Raw genomic sequence first — 17791 nt, 5'->3', positions numbered from 1 at the left:
CCCAGTCCCTTTCCAGCTCTCTCGGAACCCCTTTAGCCCTGGCAGGGGCTCTGAGCTCTCCCCTGGGCCTTCTCCTGGCTGAGCAGCCCCAACTCTCTCAGCCTTTCCTCAGAGCAGAGGGGCCCCAGCCCCTGCAGCATCTCAGGGGGATCTGGGGGAATCTCCTCTGCATCCCTCCAACAGCTCCAGGTGCTTCCCATGCTCAGGACCCCAGAGCTGGGGCAGCATTGGAGGGGAAAGACTCCTCTCCACACAGACAACCAGGAATCCCAAGGTGATATTCCTGCCCCAATAAAACCTTTACGTTTTCTAACCAGCACAGATCTGCTCTGCTGCAGGAATTAGAAATACTCTTCCAAGCTGCTTTGCTTTTCCCTTAAGCCAATGGGAATGGGAAATCAATTTAGGACAAATTGTGCTAAATCAACCCAGGGAGGATGCTCTTTGAAATCAGGGAATGTCTTGGTTTGAAAAGACAGGTGTCTGCTAAGGAAAGCAAGAGCCTCCCCTGAAATGGAAAATGTAAACCCCCTCCCTCCAAATTATTATAATTTTGAAATTGAGGGGCTCTCAGGCAAAGATATGGGAATAGGAATAACAGTTCTTTATTAGGGAAATTAAAAATACAAATGCAATAGTACAAACAAATACAAAATAACCCTGCCAGAGTCAGAGCAGGCCCTGTCCCCTGTGGGTCAGGGTGGTGGCACAGTCCCATCCCATGGGGGCTCAGCGGAAGTTCTTGTATCTCCCCCTCGGGCACCTTGGCACTGAGCTGCTCATGGGGATGGTGGCTGGGGACTGGCCAGGGGGTCAGGATGTGCTGAGCCCTTTGTGGAGGTACCACAAACCCTGCTGGTGTTTGGGGAGGTGAAGGCATTGCTCCTGCTCTGGGAGGGTGGGCACAGTCCTTGGAGGAGGTGTTCCCCAGGTGTTCCCTCCTGGTGTTCCCCAGGTGTTCCCTCCTGGGCCAGCCCTGCCCAGGAGCAGCTGTGGCTGTATGTGAGGGGCACAGGTGTTCCACCTTCACTGTCAGGGTAATTCCAGAAGGGAGTTCAGCTGGCAGTGTCCATGACCAGAGCCAGACATGGCTCCAGCCCTGAAAGGCTCTGTTATTAACTTGAAGACAATTACCTTTCTCTTGTAATTAGCACCTTGTTACACCCGCTTCCATCTCCCCGTGGCCCTTCCCTCCCGCCACACGGACACAGGCTTAGCATCCCTTTGACTGCCAGGAGACCAAGCAGTGATGGGCAGCCATTCTCCTTGGGAGGGGTGGGGAGCAGGAGGGCTTTGTGTCAGGACCCTCTTGGGTCAGGGTTCCAAATCTGCTAGATGCAGGAGCAGAGCCCTGCAGGTTCCTGGTAATCCACAGCAGCTGCACCTCTGCGAGGGCACAGCAGGAGGGTCACTGCAGAGGTGGCAGAGGGGAGGGGGGACTGGGCTCTCCCTTCCCACTCCCAGATCCTGTTTGCAGGATCCAGGCTCCCATCCGTGCATGGGTTACACAGCCCTGTGGGAAGGACCACACTGAGCAGAGATGCCCTGCTCTGTGCTGAGGAGGAGTCTGCAAAGCAGGAGTGCCCAGAAGGGGGAATTTGGGGGGAACTGGGGTGTGGGCAAAGGAAGGAGAAGGTGCTGGGGCTGCTTCAAGCTGCTTTGGCAAAGGAAGGAGCTCAGGAGCTGAGTTAGATCTTTCACAGTGGTAGTGGATACTTGGAGCAGGGGAGAACCCATGTTGGGGTGCTTCCTGGGGGACCCTCTCCAAAACCTTTGGGGTGTGCTCAGGCTGTCCCCCCGTGCACCCACCTGCCTCCATCTGTCTGGGCTGGCAGCAGCCACGTGTGTCCTGCAGTAAAGTGAGCCAGGAGGGCCCTGCAGAGCTGCTGAGCCAGCAGGGGACAGCTCCAGCTGCCTCGTGGCTTTGCTGACCCTGGCTGACCTGTCAGGTCCCCCTGTGCTGGGGACAGTGCGGTGAGAAGTGTGGTTCTTAGCAGAGCTGCTCCTTTGTGGAGGTCAGAACTGTGCTGGCCTGCAGGTGCAGAGCTGGGTTTGGAGCCACTCTGTGAGCAAGGATTCGCATCCCATCCCTGAATCCCAACCATCTGCATGATCTGCCACAGAGCTGAGGGGCTGGGTGAGCAGCTCCTGGGATTTTTGTGCAAGGTTTGAGTTGCAGAAGCTGGTGGGGAGCTGCCACAGTAGATGTTACAGCTAGCACACCTGCTATTCTGGTTTAGTGAGTAGTTTTGGATTAAAACTGGAGGATTTCTGCTTTTAAGGGAAGTGAAAATGAACTTCTGCCCTAAGTCCCTCTGCTCTACCCCTGTTCTTGGAGTATTACAGGACCATCATCCTCAGAAACTTCGGTGCATAAAGGGGCTCCAGGAGAGCTGGAGAGGGACTTTGGGCAAGGGATGGAGGGACAGGACACTGGGAACGGCTTCCACTGCCAGAGGGCAGGGATGGATGGGATTTGGGGAAGGGATTCCTCCCTGTGAGGGTGGGCAGGCCCTGGCACAGGGTGCCCAGAGCAGCTGTGGCTGCCCCTGGATCCCTGGAAGTGCCCAAGGCCAGGCTGGACAGGGCTTGGAGCAGCCTGGGACAGTGGAAGGTGTCCCTGCCATGGCAGGGGTGGCAGTGGGTGTTTTGAGGTCCCTTCCAACCCAAACCACGCTGGGATGATGCACTGGGAGCAGCTCTCTGGGGTGTCAGAGGTTCTTGTTGGACACAGGTTCCTCTGCACAAAGCCCTGCTCCAGACAGGAGGCTTCTCCCAAGTTTGTTCATCAAGTGGTTTTGGTGAAGAGCTCTCAGAGCTGTTCACCTTCAAGCAATGTTTGAAATTCTAGCTTTGCTCTTTGTTTGTGATTGGCCTGAGAAGCTGGAGGGTCCCTGAGAGTCACTCAGGGCTGTGATTGCAGTCACTGAGCCCTGGGAGCCTGACAGCTGGAAAGGGAGCAGGAAAAGGGTTATTCCCACAAACAGGACTGGGAGAAACTTGGGTGGCAGGGACCATGAACCTAAGGGAAAGCTGTGGAAGAGGAAAAAACCCAGATTTTACTCTATAATCTGACTCCTACCTGGTTGTGCAATTAAACATTTTGTTTAAATTATCCAAACATGACTGCAAACGTGTATTAGAGTCCTTCAAATGTTTGTAAAGAACCTCCTTTAAAGTGCCCCTTAATCAAATGCTCTTATCCTAACAAGTTACTTGTTTGTGTAAGTGCTTCCCCCTTTTCCCACCTGCCAGATTGTGCAGTTTCATGGGAAAAAAAACCTCCAGGAGAAGCCACATTTTTTAGAGCATTGGTAGCTCCACTTTCAGACCTGCTGTTTTCTTTCTCTTCCAGCTTTTTTCAAATCCTGCCATGACTTTTCCCAGCTGGATGTGAGCCAGTGGAGGTGTCACAGAGTCAGTGGGGGTGTTACAGGTGTTCCCTTCTCAGAGGCTCTTTGGTGGCCCTCTGGCCACCCCTGACCCAGCCAGGGGAAGGTGTGGAGCATGCCTTTGGCTGCCCCCTCATCCCTGAGCACAGCCCTGCCTGGCTGGGAGGAGTTCCTTGAGGTGCAGGTGCTGCTCAGGGTAGCAATGCAGCCTGTACATCTGATAGCAGAGCTGGCTGCTCACTAACCAGTAAATAACTCTGTGGCTGGGGGCCATTTCTGCCTTCTTGCTTCATTTCCCCCTCTGTAAAAATAGACTAATGGAAAAAAAAAATCAGGCTCAGGTCTCTCAGGAGAGCATTTTCTTGCTGCTTCCTTGAATGTTTAGTGCTGTTGCTGTTCTCTTGTGGGGTGCAGAGAGCTCTCAGCCCATCACAGGTGCCTGGTGCAGAGCTGTGCCAACAGAAGGAAATGCCCAGGAGCTTTTCAAAGTTGCAGGGCCACAGGGTGAGTCCAGATCAGCTCCTGACCATGCCACAAGATGCTTTTCTGCCCTGGGGTGAATTAAAATGGCTTTGGGTTCAGTGTCCCCCTCAGCTGAAGTGTAAAAGCATCTGCTTGCAACCTGGTCAGGCCAGGTTGGATGGGGCTCAAAGCAACCTGCTCTGGTGGGTGCAATCCCTGCCCAGGCAGGGGAGCTGGAATTCCATGGTCTTTAAATTCCCTTCCACTCCAAACCATTCCCTGATTTCTCCATGTAGCAGTTTCTCTTTTAGCCCAGGTGATTTTCTGTCTGACCTGACTCTTGCCCCTGTGGGAAGCAGCCTGGATCACCTCTCAGCTGGTGAATTTTCTAGGATGAACAACCCAAAAAGGGCAACCAACTTGCTTGGTGCTCCCCAGCTGGTGCAGCAGTGGGCTGGATCTGAGTCCTGTCAGCTCTCCCATCTGCCTGCCTGGCCTGCTGCGAAATCCTTCTGATCCATTAGGATTTCCCCCAGTGACTTCCTCTGTGTTCTGTACATGAATATCTCATTCCTGTGTCCAAGCCACAGTGGTGACATGGGGACATCCCGTCTCCTGGTCCTAGCTGGGTGTCTGGGGCTCCAGTGCAGCACCAGGGGCTGCAGCATCAGCCTCCTGATTATGCTGCTTGAATATCTCTGCAGGAGAAGGAAATACTGGTGGGAACTGTCATGGTGTTTTCCATGTGGTTTTGCCTGATTTCTGCCTTTCAGCCATGCAGAATCAGCCTGATGTTGAGCATTATGCACACCTTGTGGAGGTCCCAGAACTGGAGATGTCATTTGTTCCAGGTTATCAGTCAGCCCTGGAAGCTCCAGGGGAATCTGTGGCTGTCTCATGTAACCTCACCCAGGCAGGGCTTTTTCCACCATGTGAAATAACTCAGTGAATTTCTAATTAGACAAATCTAATTAAGGGCTGGATGTAAGGACTGTGCCTAATCGTAATGATACACCCACCCATTCCATTACAGAAAAGAACTGCTGGTGTACAACAAACCACCCAGCTGGATGCAGAATGAACATCCCCCTCTCCAGCTGGAGCTGTGTGGATGGTGGGGACAGCCCTGGAGGTCCCCTGGCCGTGGGGAGCCTCCTGTGGCTGCCCTGGGATCACTGGCTCCTTTGGGAGGAGGCTCTCAAGAGGTGCCTGTGATGATGAGGGTGAGAAGCCTCAGAGCTCTGAGGCACCGTGGGCTGTGCACCATGACCAAGGGTCCAGGTGGCCGCTGGGCTGGGATTTACTGGGTTTTGTGTCAAAGCTCAGCAATGGCAGAGCAGCAGTAGCACCTCCAGTTTCAGGTCAGGTCTGTCTCATCTGATGTGCTCTCAGAGGCCAAAGTAGCACAAAAAAAATCAGTTGTCCCACACTGGAGAGCTTTTGTTCTGTGGCTCTTAGTGCTGCACCAGCACCTGGTTGTGGGTAAAAGTCCTTGGGTGCTCTTTTCCCATGAGGTACCTCTGCCATCAGCCTTGAAAATCAAGTGCCCGCTTATCCCAGAGCTCCAGCAGCATTCCCATCAGAGGGATGTGGTTCCCTACAGCAGGACACAGAGCTCAGTCCATGCACTGGAGTGCAAGGTGCAGAGGGATCAGCTGCACTTACCAGTCTGAAGTTTTCTGTTCATATTTCTGCAGTAGTTAGTGCTGAAGTCACTCTTGCAGAAGAAGCTGGGATGTTATCCTTTCTTTACCTTGGAAGTTTGTCCTGCAGTGTGAAGAGCATGCCAAATTTCTGTCAGCCCTGCAAGAATTTGGATATCAGAGGGGGGCCAGACATGGGACAGAGGGAATGATAACATGGCAGTGAGGTTAAAGAGTGAGATAATTGATTGTTTTCAGTTCTGCTTGGGATGTGAATCCATTGTGGTTAATGAAGGAAAGCAAACTGAATTGAAGAGCCCTGTGTGGGAGGCTCAGCCTGGCACACAGCCAGTGCCAGAGGCTCCTTGTGGTGTTCCCTTGGTGTTCCAGTGGCTCCACCCTGGTGTCACTGGGGTTTTTTGTGCCCGGTGAGGGGAGCTGAGCTCTGATAGCTCCAGTCATGGCACAGGGTACTCAGAGCAGCTGTGGCTGCCCCATCCCTGAAGTGTCCAAGGCCAGGTTGGACAGGGCTTGGAGCAGCCTGGGATAGGGGAAGGTGTCCCTGCCATGGCAGGGGTTGGACAGAGATTGTCTTAAATGTCCCTGCCAACCCAGCCCATTCCTGGGATTCTGTGATGGTTCTGTTTGGAGCAGGCTCAGGGGACATCCCTGTCCTTAGGACTGCCACTGCCAGCCCAGTAAAGTTGCATCCCACTGCTTTTGGTGGTGGAAGCTTTCCATGGACCTCTGGCCCTGGGGCTGAGGAGGGGCCAGGCCCCACCTGTGCCAGGTGTGTCCAGGTGTGGTGGGGGCACTGTGGGCAGCAGGGGCAGCCCAGTCCTGCTCAGGGTGTGGGACATCTCCCACTGCTAAAGGCTGGTACAGAGATTTCCATCTTGGATCCCACTCTGGATGAGTTTGTTCACAAACTTTGATGAACCTGGATCCCTGTGGTGGTGGCAAGGCAAGAACCTTCACCAGGGTGGTGTTTCCATGCTTTATCCTGTCCCTCTGCTCCTGCACATCACCCTGCTTTGTGCAGCAGCTAAAAATAATGGCAGGCAAGGTGTGAGGGGGGACTGGGGACAGGGACAGCCCAGTGTGTGCAGGAAACCCGACCCCTCCAGCTGCAGCAGCCTGTCCGTCAGGCAGGCAGCAAGTGCTGGGCTCTCTCTGGGTGCTCCCTGGCTACAGAAATAAACAGGCTCTGCTAATGCCTCTTGCTAGCCTTGACTTTTTGGTTTGTCTCTGTATTTTTAGCCTCAGGACACACTGTCCCCAGGGCTGGAGAGGACCTGGGTTGCCTCATACCTTTCCCAACCCAGCTCTTGCCCTTCCCTACTCCCGATTTAGCAGAGGGGAGGGGGCAGTGCTGCTGCTTCCCACTGGCTCTGCTGCAGCAGGGACCTGGGGTGGCAATATCCCTCTGTCCAGGAGTTTATTTGTGGTTCTGATGAATTAGATGTTGTTTAGTGTGGAGAAAAGGAGGCTCATGGGGGACCTTCAGGCTCTCTTCAGCTCCCTGACAGGAGGGTGCAGCCAGGTTGGGCTCTGCTCCCAGGTGAAAAGGGGCAGGGTGAGAGTAGACGCCTCAGGTTGTGCCAGGGGAGCTTTAGGTTGGAGATTAGGGAAGATGTTCTCCCAGAAAGAGTGGTGAAGCCCTGGAACACCCTGCCCAGGGCAGTGGTGGAGTCATTATCCCTGGAAGAATTCAGAAAACATGTGGGCATGGGGCTTAGGGGCATGGGCTTGGCATTGTTGGACTCAGTTACCTTAGAGATCCTTTTGAGCTTTAATGATTCTGAGATCCCAAGTGAAGGGAAAAAACCCCACAGTTGATTACATTCAGCACATTGCTGAATATATATATTGCACTATTTATTTGTGTTTCACTGAGTGGGGGACAAGTTCGGGAGTTTATTCTCTTTTATTTAGAAGTACAGAATGATTTAACACAATGCAAAACTAAATGTCACTTTGAATAAAGGTTCAAATGTTCTTCCATACGCCAAGTGCTGGGATGAGCATATGCTTCATGATGTGCTGCTTCAGTCATGCCAAATCCACCTTTGCAGAACCCACCTTTCCAGGCAGCTGAGCCCGTGGATTGTCCTGTTCCTGGCTTTGGAGCCTCCTGGGCATCTTCACCCTGGCCCTTGTCACTGAATTGGTTGGCTTGAGGGCTTAGCTCCTCCCCGTGGCCTGTGCCCCGATGTGTGCTCTGCAGGGCTGTCTCAGCCTCCCTTAGCCTGGACTCTGCAGTGTGACCAGGCTGGCTCTGGGTTATGGCTGTGCTCTTGCTTTAGATACATTACTGTATTCTAAAACCTCAAACTCTGAGTGTTCCACCCTGTGATGTCACACACTTCTGTTCAAACTCCACACCCACAATCCCAGTTCTGTTATTCCATTTTGGAAGCCTTCTCCGTGGCCTTAGGTCAAATGCAGTGTTCTCCTGGGGGTCAGTGCCTGGCAGCACAGCAGCTCTGAAATTCTCAGCATCCAGGGTTCCAACAGCTTTGGATGGAGCACAGGAGCCCTCGAGGTGCAGCTGGGCAGCAGCACAGGTCTGCTCAGCCTGGGGCTCCTGCTCTGCTCCCTGCAGTGGGAGCTGAGCTGGGGCTGTCCCTGCTGCCCTGTGTCCCTGCAGGACTGGCCTGGCCCCAGGGACAGCCATGAGAGGGCTGCTGGAAGCTCTCAGACCCCTACTCCTGATGGGCCATGGAGACCCAATTTTGGCTCTTCAAGGGGTCCCAAGGCATGCAGGGACCAGGGGTGCTGGACTGAGTCCCAGCAGGGCTGTCCTGGCACTGCAGTCCCCACCTTGCAGGTGATGTGGTGGGAAGTGACACCTCAGGGTGGCAGAGGAGAATTATTTGGGCAGAGAGACCAAAAGCAAGACAGAGCAGAGGGTGATGCAGGTTTCACTGGCCGTGAGCAGGCCCAGCTGCTCCTCAGGTCTCTGGGAGATGGGTCACTGCTGGTGCTGGTGCTGCTCTGGGACATTGTGACAGCTTGAGCTTGCCCTTGTCCTCTGCCCAGAGAGGGTGGTGTGGGCATGGCAGAGAATCATAAACCCCAGGATGGCTTGGGTTGGAAAGGGCCTTAAAGCCCATCCAGTGCCTCCCAGTCCATGGGCAGGGACACCTTCCACTGTCCCAGGCTGCTCCCAGTCGTGTCCAGCCTGGCCTTGGGCATTTCCAGAGATCAGGGGCAGCCACAGCTGCTCTGGGCACCCTGTGCCAGGGGCTCTGGATTGTGCTGTTAACCCATCACACCAGGCTGGGAGAGGGCACCATGTGCTGCACAAGGCTTAGCTGATCTTCATTAAAGCAGAGCTATGCACAGATTTTTTGGGGGGCAGCCATACAGTTCTTTAAAAGAGGCTGCTGCTGGATTTTCCTGGGCATTATTCCCTGCCCTCCCTGTGCAACTGGTGCTCCTCAGCCTCATAATTCCCTGTCCAAGTTCTGAGCTGAACAGCTGAGAGATTTTGCATTTTTTAATGGCTCTCTACTGTGCCTGAATTAATGGAAAAATGAACTGAAACCAAGATGAAGGTATTGAAGGGAGAGGATGACAAATTGGCTTTGGAGCATGGCAGCAACGAGCACTGTCAGGGGTTCACACGCTGACCTTTATCTAAACAGAACTGTGTGTAACAGATAAGAATATTTAACAATAATTAATGTCACATCAGTGCCGAGAACAAAATGACTACATCAAACGGGCAAGAAATCCACTGCAAATTACTCAAAAGAGAAATGTCAGCTCCTCCATATCTGCAACCTGCCTCGTGCTGATGGGGCTGGAAGGAGCCGGGAGGGCAGGCGAGGAGAGGAGCTATTAGAAATGATTTAGGGACTGGGTGATGTGTGCAGGAATGGAAACAGCAGCAGCTCTGCTGGGCCAGAGTGGTGTGCAATCAACCACCAAAGCGAGCTGGTAATTGGGTGCGGGAGAAATGTGTACAAACCAATTATCCCCACTGCTGACATTCTGACAGGCTGCTCAGGGCTTCTCTTTCCTCTCTCCTGTCTCCGGGGTGTCCCAGTGTGCTGGGATTCAGCAGACACTGCCCTGCTCACTGACACCCCTTCGTGTTTTATAGGCAGGAAAAACCATCTGGCTGGGGATGTTGAGATGTTTTTCATTCCCCTTCTGAGCTGGGGTGATCCCAGCTGCGCAGGAGCTGGGGCATGTCTGGAGGCTGGCATGGTGCCCCATGGGCAGGGGCAGTGCTGGGGAGGGATGCAGGGAAAGCAGCTTGAGCACATCCAGAGTGGGCAGCGAGGCTGGAGAGGGGCTGGGTTGGACTCGGTGATCTTGAAGGTCTCTTCCAACCTGGTCATTCTGTGAATTGTGTGATTCAGCTGGGCTCCAGGGCATGGCTGTGCTCGGCCCTGATCTGATTGCAGGATGGGTGGTGGTCCATGGACCATTGTCCAGTGGTGGATTTCATCAGTGTCATGACAACAGCAGCTGAGTGAGGAGGAGTTAACCCCTCCTGACCTGCCTCCTGCTGCAGAGCATCCCCTGGCCCTGGACATTTCATAGAGTCAGTGTGATAGATGAGCAATGCCATGGTTGACTCTCACAATTAAAAGTCAAATATCCTACATATACATTAAGAGAAGTTTTATAGATTTATAGTTGTGTTTTACCCCCTTGTGTTGTTATCAGGGCTGGCCTGGGTTTGGGACATTTGGGAGGGTCAGTTTGTCACTATGGCAGCACCTGAGCTCCAATCAGGATTTAAGGCAGTGAACTCCACCACTGGACAGTGGAGAAGGAGTCCATGACAGAACTTTGGGAGGGGCTAAAGGGTTAAAAGGTGAAACCTCCATTGTGTGGGTGAGCACGTGGTGGGGAAAATCCTCTGCTCCCAGCACTGTAATATTTTCTCTATTCAGTCTTCTGCTGTATTTTTGATAAGGTTAATAAACCTTTTAAATTTTGGAAGTGAGTATCATTTCTCACAGTCAGGGAGTGGTTTGGGTTGGAAGAGACCTCAAAGCTCTGCCCATCCCATCCCTGCCATGGGCAGGGACACCTTCCACTGTCCCAGGCTGCTCCAAGCCCCATCCAGCCTGGCCTGGGACATTTCCAAGGATGGGGCAGCCACAGATGCTCTGGGCATCCTGTTCCACTCAATCTGCACAGCCAGACATTATGAGAATATTGGGAATATTCAGCTATTGCACAAATCTGGTGAAAAGCTTAACCAGGTTACAATTTTATTCTAAACAGACCTTTGTGCCTATCCTAATGAATTATTTCCTCACCATGAGGTAATTTACCAGCATGGCCACGTCTGGGAAGTGTTACCAGCCTCATTGGGCAGGGCACAGAGCTGGAGCCCGGGGTCACAGAAGGAGCCTGGGGAAGAGCCAGGAGCTGCTCCTGAATCCCTTGAATTTTTGGCTGGTGCAGTAAAGGCCAGAGCTGTCACCCAGCCATGGTCCTGCTGCCCACTAATTAGTTTTGTTGTCAGCATTTTGCCAGTGGAAGGAGGCAGCCAGGTGCCTCTGGATTAGCCAGGGTGTGAAAAATGGCTTTCCAGCTGGCCTGGTGACCTTCTGACAGCAGAAGAGAATTCACAGGCAGAAGATGGAGATGTCAAGATATAAAATTAGGGACGAAGGGGAGCTGTGTCTGCCCCTTGAAGTGAAACAGGAAAACCTATCCCTGCTCCCATGCTGGCCTGGGACCTGGTTTAGGGTTTCCTGCCTCGGATACAGGAGATTCTCCTGTTTGCCTCCTGCAAGGCACATCCTGCTCCCAGGAGAGAGGTGGGAGCAGAGCCAGCTCCCAGCACACCCCTGAACAGCATCATTGCCCAAAAGCTGGGTGAGGAAAAGTGGCTGATGTGCTCAGTGGCTAAAGAAACCCAGCCCAGGGTGGGATGGGCAGAGAAGTGATAGTTGAAGGATCTGAGCAGCCTGCCCATGGCAGGGAATTGGAACAAGATGATCTTCAAGGTTCCTTCCAACCCAAACCACACTGGGGTTCTGTGGGTATGGATCCAGGAAAACAGGACATTTAAAGACCAGTTAAGACTAAAGCCAAACTGAAGTATTGCTTGCAATGAAAGGCTGGGAATTTGCATCAGAATACAGGAGCAGGGCTTTGACAAAGCAGGCAGTTAATTAAAGTGCATCAATTAAACAGGGTTCCTCCCTATTTTGTCTCCCATGAGAGGAGGTGCAGAAAAAGTACTTGTTAGAAAAACAGATTTAAATAAATCCAGGGTGTTACAGGTAACACCTGGAGGAGCACAGAGGGCATAGACCTCTGCTCTGGTGCTTCAGGCTCTCTTTTCCAGGAAGAACACTCACACTTCCAGCTGAGCCACTCTGCCTTTGGCATGAACTCAAATGCTTTGGTTTCTCCAGGATTCCTGCCAGTCTCTCCCAGTGCTCAGGGGTCACTCTCATCCCCTGGCTTTATGCCCAGGAGAGGCTAGGGCACAATCAGATCCCAGCTCTCAGCTCCCATGGACAGCTGGAGCAGTTTCAGTGTGGGGGCACATGTGAGGATTCTGATTTGGGGCTGCTTCAGAAGGAAAAGCCTCAGCTGTGGGAGCTGTTCTGGGCAGGCTTGAGCCAACTGAGCTGCCTTGGATTGTGTGGAGGCTCCCCAGCAGCTCAAAAGGGGAACTCCAGGATTCCCTTTCCTTAGAACAAGGACCATAACACATCCATAAGCATTCCTTGCTCTTGGACTCTGCTCCCTGCAGGCCCTCTGAAACCCTCAGGATGAAAGTGATTTATCACATCTCTCCTCCAGGGATGGGGCATGGAGAGAGAGGCTGGGAGACCTGGGAGAAAGCAGAACCCCCCCTCCCACCTGCCTCAGCTCCCAAGGCACACATCAGCGCCTTGGCACTTGGTCAGGGACAGGCCCCAGGGAGTGGCTGGAGCTGTGTCAGGGGAGGTTTAGGTTGGATTTCAGGACAGCTCTGGTCTCCTGATCCTTGGCTGTGCTGATGATATTCCCCTCTCCATCCTCGACACCAGCACCAGCAATTTCAGGGACCATTCCAGGGGCCATTCTCTTCCTTTCAAACCCCTTGGCTTCCCTGAGATGCCATTTCTTTCACCCATTTCAAAAGTCAGTTTTGCAGAGAAGTTTGAGGGGAGAGAGCAAGAGAGAGCCCAAATGGAGCAGGAGTTTGGAAGTTGCACCACCTGATTCTCTCTGACACACGCTGCTCTGTCAACCCTTTTTATGCATGTCCAGAGCTGGTGCCATCTCACACCTGCTCCACACTTGTTTTTAAATGACACATCATTATGATGGACACTGCAGAGATGGATCTTTATCCCCAATTAAATGGCATTTTTCGTTTCTTACCCCAGTTGAGGACCAAATCCCTGGAGAGCAAGCTCTTTAACCAAGTAGGAGGTGCCTGTGAAATTAAAGGAGATCTTGTTTGCTAGAAGAAAATCAGTGCTGATTCCTGGTGTCTCCAGAGCACTGGGGTTGTGTGTAATGCCCTGGGAGGGTTCCAGGTGAGTGGAAGTGCAGCTGGGCTGGCACTGGCTGGGTCTGAGCCTGGTGGGACCATGGACACCACACATGGACACCACATTCCAGCCCCACAGCGGGGCTGGGCGCTCTCCTTCTGCTGCTCCATCCTGATTTAGCCCAGTGTGTGGAGTGCCTGCCCCGGGACTAGTCCTGGCTTTTGAAGGGTTATAGACAAAAGATTACAGATTAGGAAGGAATAGATTCCAGATTATAGATTAGAGATTAGGAAGGAAGTGTTCCCTGAGAGGGTGGGCAGGCCCTGGCACAGGGTGCCCAGAGCAGCTGTGGCTGCCCCTGGATCCCTGGCAGTGCCCAAGGCCAGGCTGGATGGGGCTGGAGCAGCCTGGGACAGTGGAAGGTGCCTTTCTCCAGCTCCCTTGGCTTTGTTTTTGGTGAGGTTTTTCTGGCACCTCTTTTCTGCTTTCACTCAATCAACTTCTGAGACCTCACCCAGGTGTAATTTAACATCCCTGGGGGCACAAAGAGCTGAGCATCCATGCTCTGCACCCTTCCCTGTGAGGAGCATCCCTGGACACCCTGTCTGGACCAACCCCACTGCACCAGGAGCTTCTGCCAGTGGGTGCTGAGGGTGACCCCGTCAAAAAATGCCTGTAAAATCCTGCAGTTTCCACTTCTGAATCCTGGTTACATCTCTCATGCTGGGCAGGTCAGCCAGGTATCTCAGCCATGGCAGGGAAAGGAAAGCACCTTAATTTAAAGTTCCAGGAAGATCTCAGGGGATCCAGAGGAACTGACTTAAAGCAGAATGTTTTAATTCCATCAAGGAATAGTTTCAAGTTGGCCTAACCCAAAGTAAAATCTTCAGTTTCAAAATTTAGTATTTTCCAAATATTAAATAAATAAATGAACAAAACTATGAAAAAGTTTTACTGTGGGATATTTCACTTTGAAGAAACTCTGTTTTTCCCCTGAGCCATGGTGACCAAAAATTCCTGTTTGCCTCTGTCCTTGTCCTCTGTGAGCATTAACCTGATGGAGCAATTTTTGTGAGATTTTTGGTGCCTGAACCAGCCTGAAACAACCCCCCAGTGCTCAGCCCTGGGAACACAACCACCTCTGTCTGCTCTGCTTCCAGCTCCCTGCTAAGCAGCTCAGAGTCTTAGCTGAGAAAGTCCCAGCTCTGATCCTTGCAGACAGCAGCAGCTTTGCTTCCCAGCACTGCACAGCCTCCCAGAAAGTCGTGGATTATCTGCTTACCCTCCTCCATGTGCTGCTTCCTGCAGGGTGAAGAGCCACAGAGAGGAGCTGCGCCTTCTCCCGCTGCGGGCTCGGGGACAGTGACAGAGCCCAAGTGCCCAGCCAGCCCTGGTGAGTGACCCTGGGTGTGCTCCTGGGTGTGCTGGGGGGACAGAGCCCTGGGATTCCCTGTGAGTCCCAGCTGGGGGACACAGCCCTGGCATTTGGGGCAGCACCCCCCTGGCAGGAGAGGATCTGTACAGAGCCTTGGTTCTGGGGGCACTCTGAGGATCCCTCCCTTGGAGCCTGCTGGGAGAGGCTGATTTCCCTCACCCTGGCCTCCTGTGAGTGTTCAGGGAGTCAGAGGTTGGTGGGTGTGCTGAGAACCTGCCCCTGTCCCCAGGGCTGCTGGTGGTGGCGTTGGGTCACTTTAACCCCAGGCAGGTGGTGCAGTCACCATCCCTGGAGGGGTTCAGGGAAGGTGTGCATGGGGCGCTCAGTGCCGTGGTGTTGGGTCAGAGGTTGGACTCCAGGATATGAAAGGTCTTTCCCAGCCTAATTCTGTGGTTCTTTGAGTCTGTGATTACACCCTGTGGGGTGTCCTGGACACTGATTTGGGCATGTCTGCATTTCAGATTCATTGCCTGTGTTGCTGCTGGAAGTTCTGTTTGCAGTTTGTCATGGTGGGGTGAAAACGAGTGTGACTTGGGATAACCTGGAGGTGAGCTCTGCCCCTGGCTCTGCTGGGCTCATCCCAGAGCAAGGGAGTGCAGGGAGAGGCAGGTGGAGATGCCTCGAACGGATGATCTGGAGCAGAGACTAGACAGAGCTAAATGGACAAAATAGGTGTTTATTGAAAGGCCTTGGAAGGACACACCTTGGGCAGCACAAGAGCCTGGCCAGGGCTGCACCCAGGCTGAATTTAAGATGGATCCTGGTCAGGAGTTTTTTCACTTTTATCAGTTTTGGTTCATCTACATATTGGGTTCAGCTGTCCAATTGCAGTTCCAGGTCATGAAGTCAGCCCCCCGGCTTGCCCCCTTCTCCTTGCATTCTTTGTGCTCTTTGGGTAACAGTTGTCCTTGATTCTCCAGCTGGGAAGGGATTGCTTGGTCTTAACTACCCTGTGAAGAGAACCTGCTAACACCTAATAGGAAGTTTCAGAGTTACATACCAGGCAGCAGAGAATTTGAAAAATATCCAGGTTAAAACCATGATTGGAAGTGCTGTGCTTGGGGCAGGCAAGGTGCAGAGCTGCTGTGTGGGGCTGGGGGCCAGGCTTGGCTCTGACAGAGGGAGCAGAGCAGCTCTGGCACTTGGGCTGGGAGGAAACATTCCCGTGGCATTTCCTTGTTGGGGCTGTGTTTGTCACAGTGCTTAGGGCAGGACAGAGGAGTTCCCATCCCCAAAGGGTACAGAGATGTCCCCACGCCACAATTTAGGAAGTTTAACAGCCCCCACACCTAACCTGGCCAGGGTGCTGAGCTGAAATCACCTCTGTGAAGCAGAGGCTTTATGGAGGGGTGGGAAGGGATTTAGGGATCAGGTGCGGTGGTAGCATGACGTAAGAGTTGGAAATGCTGGCTGGGAATGTCTGTGCCTGTTGGAAACTTGCTGTGCTTCCTGAGCCATGAGGTCAGGGAGGGCTGGAGCTGGGAGGGCTCTGCCTGCTCTGCTGGGAGTTTCCTTGTGGTAAGAATGGCTTAGCAGGACTTCAGGAGAGTAAAAGCTGCAGTTTGCTTCAGCACAGGGTGAGGATTTCAGGGTGTCCTCGTTCTGAGCTCAGTTCATGGCAGGAAGATGCAGCAGTGTGGTTTTCAGTGGATTTCTCCCAGTTCCTGGGCAGATGGATAAAAGCAGAAGTTACAGATGGACAGAGTGAGTTGGAAAGGGACCTTAAAAACCATCCAGTGCCGCCCCCTGCCATGGGCAGGGACGTCTTCCACTGTCCCAGACTGCTCCAGTCTGGCTGTGGGCACTTCAGGGATGGGGTCCTCAGTTTCCAGTTCAGCAGGGATTGCGGAACTTGGGTTTTAATTGGTATCACAGTTGGAGTGTTCCTTTGGATATTGCATAGAAGAGAGAAAAAATAAACATGATCAGATAAAACTTCTTATCACAGAGGCAGGAGCTGTGCTGTTGTGATGGACCCCTGGAGGTACCACATCCAGTAAATAAGGATCTTATTTGGAGATCTAATCCAGAAAACTCCAAATAACAGCAGCGAAAAGACTCACCTGAATTTCTTCAAATCAAAATGAGTCAGGTGAGGGAGAAAGGGAACTTGGGTTTGATCAGATTTGTCTGTAACCATTTTCTGTTCCAGCTTAGTGTACCTGCCCATGGTGGTAGTGAGGATATTTTGACACAAAATATTCTGGCACATGCATAGGTTGAACAAAGGACCTGAATAAAAACCCTGTTCTGCATGGCAAAGACAGCTACTGTACCCTAATTCCACAGACCAGAATTCAACTCAGCAAGTGAAATTGTGGGATTCAGCAGCATTGAAGAAACCCATGGATTTTTACTATTGAAGACTTTTTTTACAAAGAACGCTGCCAGAAATTTTTCTAAGTTTTGTTTTGGCTGTTGGCATATTCAGTAGACTTCTGAAGTGTGGACCCTTCTTTTGGTACAAGGTGTTTACTGTAAGTGGAGGGAATTGTCTTATATCCAGCAAATTCTTCCCTTCCTCAGGACTCCTGAGCCCCTGAACACTGCTGGCTGATGATTTGCTCTTCCATTTTTCACTTCTCCCTGCACTTAACTGGTGGCACAGAGAATAAAGGCAGATTCCATAAGGAGCTGCAGAGCTCCCTGTTCCTTGGGAGATATTTCAGTGGGGAAATGTCTGTCATGGAGGCAGTTAGAGAAGAACATAGAGAGTGACTGGAGAACAAGGAAGGCTGATGAAAATGCCCATTATTGCAGGAATGCAGGGAAAGTGTTGGAAATAGCTGTTACTGAGTCCATCCTTACAGGGCTGGGAGTGCCCTTAATGAGAGGAGCATCCTTAGGTCCTCAGCAAAAAAGGGATGGCTGAGATGTTCTGTGTGTCTCAGAGAAGCCCGGGGTGGAGGGGCCAGCAGGGCTCTGAGCACAGATATTCCAGGCTCTAATCACCTGCTCAGGCCCTTATCAGCTCGGGCAGCTCTGCCTGGCCAGGATTAGGGGGGCACTGGCAGCCCTTTCAGCTACTGTCTGTGGTGACCTTCTTAGCACCCCGTGGGCCAAGGAAGGAAGGGATGTAACAGCTGCTTAGTTTAGAGAGCACCGGGTCAGGAGGAGGTTGCAGATCCTGGAACCTGGTGGGGGCAGGAGCTGGGAAGGGCTGCAGTGCCCAGGGCAGAGGAGCCTGTGGGATGGGACCCTCCCAGGGCTCATAGTCGAGCCTAAAAAAAACAAACTCTAGGACTGAGCTCCCCTCTGTGCCTGAGGTGCCTCTATCAGGGAATGGGTGATTGGATCACTCAGGTGGGAACTCACTCCAGAGGCTCCACAGGAGTTGTGACTCATCAGAAACCAGGCTGAGGAGGGCACAAGCAGAAATTCCCCCCAAAA

At 52.6% G+C, this 17791-nt stretch overlaps 1 protein-coding gene across 1 annotated transcript in view; it reads left to right on the top strand.

The window, feature by feature from the left end:
• The window catches only part of RALY (RALY heterogeneous nuclear ribonucleoprotein), a 122701-nt gene that overhangs the window by 27047 nt on the left and 77863 nt on the right, over positions 1 to 17791 (top strand). Inside the window, exon 2 of the mRNA XM_041478716.1 lies at positions 14275 to 14359. The gene's annotated coding sequence lies outside the window, so the exon portion shown is untranslated. The remainder of the gene's footprint in view (positions 1 to 14274; positions 14360 to 17791) is intronic.

The sequence above is a fragment of the Pyrgilauda ruficollis genome, unplaced genomic scaffold, assembly GCF_017590135.1.
Source record: "Pyrgilauda ruficollis isolate IOZ18807 unplaced genomic scaffold, ASM1759013v1 scaffold46, whole genome shotgun sequence".
NCBI classification, from domain to species: Eukaryota; Metazoa; Chordata; class Aves; order Passeriformes; family Passeridae; genus Pyrgilauda; species Pyrgilauda ruficollis.
This window is presented reverse-complemented; position numbering and strand designations above follow the sequence as displayed.